At 47.6% G+C, this 7,366-nt stretch overlaps 1 long non-coding RNA gene across 1 annotated transcript; it reads right to left on the bottom strand.

Moving 5' to 3' along the window:
• Positions 1-4,049: 4,049 nt before the first annotated feature.
• Positions 4,050-5,624, bottom strand: LOC139596629 (uncharacterized). The gene is made up of 2 exons (XR_011681379.1): positions 5,089-5,624; positions 4,050-4,404 (listed from the first exon to the last, which is right to left on the bottom strand). It is a non-coding gene; the product is annotated as an uncharacterized lncRNA (long non-coding RNA).
• Between the last annotated feature and the right edge of the window lie 1,742 nt (positions 5,625-7,366).

Raw genomic sequence — 7,366 nt, 5'->3', positions numbered from 1 at the left:
CCCCTAACAACCTGGAAAAGACAGGTTTTCTTTCAATCAACACCCGTAAAACGGCAAGTGAAGGCGGATCCCCCCCAGTTCAAACTCAGACAATATTAGGAGAGTAGCTGCTTCTCTCTCCTTAATTTCTTTTGTCCTCAAAAGCTGCATTTTTGTTCCTGGAGAACCAGGGAGGGACTAGCAAGATGAGATTGAAAAGGGAAAGGACAAAAGTCCCCGCTCCAAATCCACACGCGCTCACCCGTTCGGCTGCTGCTTCCCAGCACAAAGATTCGTCCCTCGGCACCTCCTTGAAGCGATGCTCCGCGTATCCAAGCACGTATCCAGGTGTTCGCCCAGACGCTGCGAGAAGCTCTTGCAGTCCTTCCATGAGACAGCCCCAGGAGCCCCCCCATGAACCCCTCTACTCAGCAGCTCCATGCAAAAGGGAGCTGAGGCAAAGCCTTCCCCTAAAACAGCCTCCCCCCCAGCAGGAGCCTGCCCCTCATCATCCTCACAGCTCACACTTGGGGCTGCTCCGAGCCCCCCATCATCCTCACAGCTCACACCTGGGGCTGATGCCACTCTCCAACGGCGCCTTTCCCCATCCAGCACACAGCCCGCTTCTCACAGACACAGAGCCAACAGAAATCTGCTCCGGGTGCTGGCTTTTCTTAGTCCATCTGCTTCCACAATTCAGACACGTACCTGTGCTGATGGCACTGAGGGAAAGCTTTCCAGTGCACAAAACTGTCATTCTGGTAGCACGCTTTGAGACGCCTTCAGAAAAAGCAGAATCAGAGCCACCTCCTAAGAGCCCTGCTGAGGAACCCCGCCCTCCTTGGGACACCCAATGCAGCAGAGCTCGAAAACCGAGGGCAAAAGTCAAGCTTGGAGTGGAAAAAGACAATATAAATACAGCAGCCGTTCAAAAAAGCCTTCACACAGCAATAGTGGGAACCGGTCACATTTCTTCTTTCCTTGCTCTCTGGAATGACATAAATACGAAGTAAAAAACCCACATGAAACACAAGGCAGAGCTGGGATTTTACACGTCTTCCTTTTGGCTCTCTGGATGACAAGCGCCTCTTCCGGGACTGCGACATGATTTGGGCACTGGCAGAGAACGGAGGCAAAAGGTGCCAGAGAGCCCTTTCTATTGCCTTCAGCCCCTGCAGCTGTTCTGAGGGTTCCAGGGCACAGCTCGGTCCGTTCCTAGATCAAAACCTCACGGCAATATCTTCAGAAGTACTACCCATCTCCAGTCGGATCCTCCTACATTCCTGTAAACAAATGAGTGCATAGAGAGGGTTTCTCCCCAGCTGAGTTTAGAGACCAATTTCTATTCTTTAGCAATACCTAGAAAACCGAATACCTTGCCAGGTTTTAGCATCCTACACCCACTCACCCCTCCCTGTGCATTTGGTGGCAGCTTTGGGTCCCTCTGGGGGACGGCACCCAGCGTGGCCCCCCCCCCCCTCGCCCGCCACCCACCTGCTCCTGCACCGCCGTGGGGCTCCCTCTCCTGGGCACCTTGGGGTGCCCCCAACGGCATCAAAGCCCCGAGTCTTCACCCCCCCCTTTTCCTGACCCCCAAAGAAGACACAGGAGGAGTCCGACTGCCCTGGACAGCAGCGCAGCGCTTCCCCCAAGCCCTTCCCACACGTGCATGGCCCCAGCAAGGGATTCTGCTGCAACAAGAAAGGGGGGGCAGCCCCCAGAAGGCTTGAGGTTCCTGCCCAGCCTCGCTGTCACGGGCCAGGGGCAGCGAGAGAGGGAGCGGCACAGACGGCGGGGACGGCCCGGCACGGAGCGGGGGCCGCTCTCAGCGCGATGCCGGCAAAGCCGCAGCTCCGGCGCTGTCGGCCGGGGTGCTTGACCGGCACGGGGGGATCCGCCGAGAGCCTCCGGCCCCGCGCGGGGACTCCTGCAAGGGCCGAGGGGCGCCGGGCTCCGGCCCTCGGGCTTTTATTCTCCGGCAGCCCGAGCCCCGCGGCTGCGGGGCAAAGAAGGAAAGGGGGCACGGGAAGAGATGAGCGAGAGCAGGGCATGAGAAAGGGCGGGGAGGGAGCTCGGGCTGTGGAGGAAAGCGGGACGGGAAGGGAAAGCCCGGGACGAGGGTACACGGAGGCTGGGCAGAGGAAGGAGAGAGGGGGAACAGAAGGCAGTAGCGGGCTAGGGACAGGACAGGAAGGAGCCGGGTCTGTGGGGGGAGAGGGAATGGGGGAAAGGGAGCGAGAGAAGGCGAATACGGGGAGAAGGAAGGAGGGCTAGAGAGAGGGACAGGCGGGGAAGCCTCCCAGAGCCCCGGCTGCACCCCGAGCCCGGCCCGGCGCCTCGCCCTGCCCGGGATGCTGCGCTCGGCTGAGCTCGGCTCGCTCCGGAGACACTCGGCTCGAGTCGGCTCTTCGGCTACTGTCGCCTATTGTCGCCTAAACTCGGCTCTTGTCGCCTGCATTCGCCTCTTCGGCGCGCCTCGGCTCGCTTCGGCCCAACTCCCAGCCGCACTGTGCCTTCGGCGCGCCTCGGCTCCGCTCGCCTCGGCTCGGCTCCCTGACGGCGGGCAAGCGCCGCTGCCTCGCGTTCAGCTCGCCCGGCTCGGGGCTCTCCCGCTGCCGCGTCCCGCGGGCGGCCCGGCCATCGCGCGGACACGACCGGGAGCGCGGGCTCGGGCAGGAGCTCATTAGGCTGTGACCGCACTCGCGCTAATTAGCGCGCACGAGAGCAGCAGGCTCGCTTCGCCTGAGCTCGGCTCGCTTCGCTTCAGGCAGCCTCGGAAGCCTCGCCTCGGTTCGCTGGAGGCCGTCAGGTTCGGCCGCTCTCGCCTTGCTTCGGCCGAGCTCGTGCGATTCCCCCGAAGGCGGCGTCGTTCGGTTGTGTATTGATTGTATATTTCTATAGTTAGATTTATATTTCTAGAATACTTCTATTAATCCAAATAAAAACCCCATCTCTAACCAAATAAATACAAGAAAACACCTTCTTTTAAACGATATCGAAATATTTTTATACTTTGTATAGTTATATTCACATTTATATTTATAGTTTCTTTTGATGCAATCTATTAATAATTATATATAATATCTATAAAATTCTTGACATGTATTTAAATTATTATTTATATATGTATCATATCTACTGCTGCAACTAAATTTTTCTCATATTTGTAAACTTTATCTGTATGTATTTATGATATATTTCTAGACTTAGATTTCTACCTTCATATACTTTGTATTTATAGTTTTTATAATCAAAACCCTGCCTATTGACAAGTAAAAAAACCCGCTTTCTTTAACGATTAAAAAAATATTTTTATATTTGTAATTTTCATATTTCTATTTATAATCTGTTCTCTAGTACGTGATAACATACCTGCTCCTGTACCGCAGTGGGGCTCCCTCTCCTGGGCACCTCGGGGTGCCCCCAACGGCATCAGAGCCCCGAGTCTTCACCCCCCCCTTTTCCTCTAGTTAGAAACTACACTGGAACTTTTTTCTGGAAACAAAGACATGACCTAAATGCTCTCCCCATGTCCTAGACAGATAGATGTTCAGTTCTTAATTGACTGGGCAGCAGTTTCTTAAATAGAATGATAAACAATATGGAAACGTTTTAGCTACAAGCAAATAGGCAAATCTGAACAAGGTCCTGGTGGCCAGCCACTGCAGTTCTTTTGAAGCAATTTTTTAAACAATCAAATACTGATACCACAAAAAATAAAGCAAAAAGCTGACTACTGGCTAAGAAAGAAGGAAAAATTAACTTTTGATGACAACAACAACATTCCAAGGACACAGGCTTTTTTCCAATGTCATACCTTATTACTACCTCTCTTGGGAATTCTCATCGTGGATCCCAAAATGAATAAATCCCTCAGAGTGTCCTAAAGCACAAAGTAGCATGCACCAGCTCCTCACACTCCCAGGAGGTCAGCACAGCGTGCACCGAGTCTGCAACAAATTCTGCTCAGTGAGGGTCTGCAAACAAAGTTTCAAGTGATGAATTGAACTCATTTTCAAGGGACGCTTTCTAAGCACAGAAGCACAACAAAGAACAAGCAGAAACAATCCTTAAAAAAATCTGCAAGTTTTATTTAGCACGTATGCGACGGATTTCCACCCTATGGCTTCTCACTTGGATTTGTCTGTAGGTTCAGGAAGATGATAATGCACACTCTGCCTTCCCTGAACCCCCCACACCAGCTGAGCGCTGCTCAGCGTGTTCAGACCATCGGGAACTGGGTTATGCACACCCGGATGGACCGGAACTCCTCTGCTGCAGATTCAGGAGACCAGAGCAGAGAGGCGCTGGCCGAGGCGTCATCCCAATTCTATTTATGTGTGACGAGAAGTAGTTTGTTCCCAACAGCTGCAACAATCCTCAGCTCGCTCCCGTGGTGAGTATTAATGGCACACAGAGGGCAGCCTGAGGAAATAATGGTCTGGGCTCTAAGTGGTGGGACAGGCTCTGATTTTTTTCTTTTGTATTTGCATGATGATCGGTACAACAGGGCTTTGATGGATGAACTCGGCAACACGCAATTAAAAACTCCTCCATAGCATTACATGGACTTGTAGGAAAAGACAAAAGCCTATCACCCTTCTGAAATCTCCTTTTAATCCAAAGCACGTGGATTGTCACTGTACTGCAACTTCCAGGTTTTCAAAGCAGCTTACTTCTGAAGACCAGGAAACATTTATTTCTACAGAAACAATGGGCAGCACCCAGGCTAATCTAAGCACTACTGTTTGATAGGGGATCTGCAAGTGTGCCAGTCCAGCTTAAAGCGGGCTTTATGCCAGTCTAACGTCCCCACTAAATTCTTCCCGTATCTCCCGACCCCAAAATCTTATTTTTCCCTAAAGCTTCTCATCATTGGCAATTTCCAAGTAACATGGTTTTTTTACAACATTCAAAAATGTCATGCTGGACTGAACTAGAGAGTAATTTTCCAATATAAGCTTAGCAAAGTCTGAATTGACTTGTCCAGACAGAAAACCTACAAGTGAACACCTACACCTGCCTAAAAAGACCTAACGAGCCCCTGGCAGCCACCGGCATCAAGGCACAGTGGATGTTTCTAATACAGGGTAAGGATAACAATATCACCTTTTGTTCTCTCCAGTTTGTTTCCTCTGCAGTCATATTTGCTTCTTATGATTTTTACAGTCTCTGTATCTTCTCGGACAGCGCTGAGTCTGACGACCGGGATACGAGAGTCTTTCCCTGCCCTATGGAGAGAACCAAGAAAAAAAGTTAAAAAAAGAACAGGGCAGTTTGAAGTTAATAATGAGAAGCAGCACCTAACAAACAGAGCAACAGTGAACAAAGCGTGATACCTCCCTGGGGACAGAAGACTTACAAACTCTCCGGGATTTACAATTCTAGTAACCAAGCCCTTCAGCACAGCAGCCAAGTGTCCCATTAGGTGGTGCTGCACCAAAGAATGATCCGAGAGGTTCCAAAGAGTGAAATGCACCTTATTTTCCAAAGATGTAAAATCTTGCAAAATAACCAAACTACAATAGATATAAACTACAGGGCAAGAGTACAAGTGTTAACTTGAGGAACTGGAACCATCCAGGTGAGCAACTGCTAACTGGATCCTCAACAGAGTTTGAGGAACCCTTCAGGATACAGAAGGGTTTTCCCCAGAAATTGCACAGGCTGAGTTTTGATAGAAGTACACTTGCCAGACGCTCAGAAACGTCACCCACCCTCCGGGTGTCTTGAGAGAGCTGCGAATGGCTCTCACGTGGTTTGAGCTGGTTCTGTAAGGTCTCAGGGTGAATTTCACCAGATGCAACCAAACTGGGCAACACCCAGTGGGACAGAAGGAACCCAAAGCTTGTTTTACCCAAAGCTTGGGTAAGCAGAGCTCCAGCAAATACTGCGGAAACAGACATAACAGGGTAACAAATAATAAACCTACCTTTTTTTTTTTTTTTTAATCTTACCTTTTTTTTTTTTTTTTCTTCAGGTGATCAAAACAATTAAGGAGAAGGTGGAAAACTCACCATTACTGAACATTTCATCATCTGTAAGCTGACCATCCTTAGCATAGAGGACTCCAAATTTAAAATTCACCAATCCCCTGGGAAATAAAAATGCAGATATTGCATGATAAACAGTCAAACAGGAGACGTAAGAATTTGTTTCCTCTAAGGACTTTCACGTATGTACGTATCTTTGTATACATCCTACGCATTAGAACATACATTTTATACCATCTTCCAATACATAACAATTTACCTTTAAACTTTGATAGTATAGCATCAAATCATTAACTTAAATTGTTGCTCTATTATTGTTAAGTTGGTGCTTAAAGTTATTTTTGCTGTCATGTTCAAAAAAACATCACTTATTTTTACTGTAACGAGCAATTGATTTCCAAGTCATCATAAGCACATCAAAATACAAAGCTGTATTCACTGGACGGGTCTGTGAGATACAAGTAGTTAGGCTTATCCTTACCTCTTACCCTTCAAGAACCAATAAATCCTGTCAACAAAAACAGCCTCTTTAGCCCCCTCCTATTAAAGATTCTACAAGGATGATGGTTTTATTTGTGTTTAGAAGTTTGGATTTGAAATGGCCAGTTCAATGGATAAAGACAGTTTAAGTAGTATTAGATTATTATTATTATTATTATTATTATTATTATTATTATTATTATTATTATTATTATCTGCTACTGGAAGAGACAGTATATATATATATATATACTTAATTACTTCTATTTCCCGAAAATAATAAAGAAAAAGAACCAAACAAAAAAAAGTCACTTCCTACCTTTTGTATCTCAGGATGAAAAATGTCTCTTGGGCTCTTCTCCAGTTTATCAAGACTCCTAGCACTGAAATGCAAATGAACGAGTGCTTTATAGGCCCCGAACCACCAACCAATTGCAGTTACAGCACTTACAAAATGAATCGTTCCCAGAGCCTCTGGGAAATGGAATGGTTTGTGCAACTGCCATTTCTTCCCCAAAATACTAACTTCCAACACTTCCTAAACTTAGTTTGCATTTTAAAAACAGAAATTAGGGAGACTCAGGGTGGAGGTCAGGTTGAAATTGATTTCCTTCTAAAGCACAGGGCTCTGTTCCATCACCCTTCACTTTGGCTCCACACAGAATCACAGGGAGCATTTTAGGAGGGCTCAAGAACCAATTCTATTTCTCTCTTTTTTCTAGTTCTCTCTCTTCCTAAATAATTCAAGGCAAGTCAAATGAAAAATGACAAGTTCAGCATCAAATTCACACTTTTTCCCTTTGTCTGCTCAAGAACAGGCTTTAAAACCACTTCTTGCTGCCTTCAACGATTAAGACTTGCAAAACAGTTTCACAAGTTTGATAGGTTTATCATAAAAACCACAGAACGCAAGC

Source organism: Agelaius tricolor, unplaced genomic scaffold (assembly GCF_023055355.1).
Source record: "Agelaius tricolor isolate 1412-34295 unplaced genomic scaffold, bAgeTri1.0.p SCAF_16, whole genome shotgun sequence".
In the NCBI taxonomy this organism is placed as follows: domain Eukaryota; kingdom Metazoa; phylum Chordata; class Aves; order Passeriformes; family Icteridae; genus Agelaius; species Agelaius tricolor.
The sequence above is the reverse complement of the archived record's forward strand: the minus strand, read 5'-3'. Positions and strand labels throughout refer to the sequence as shown.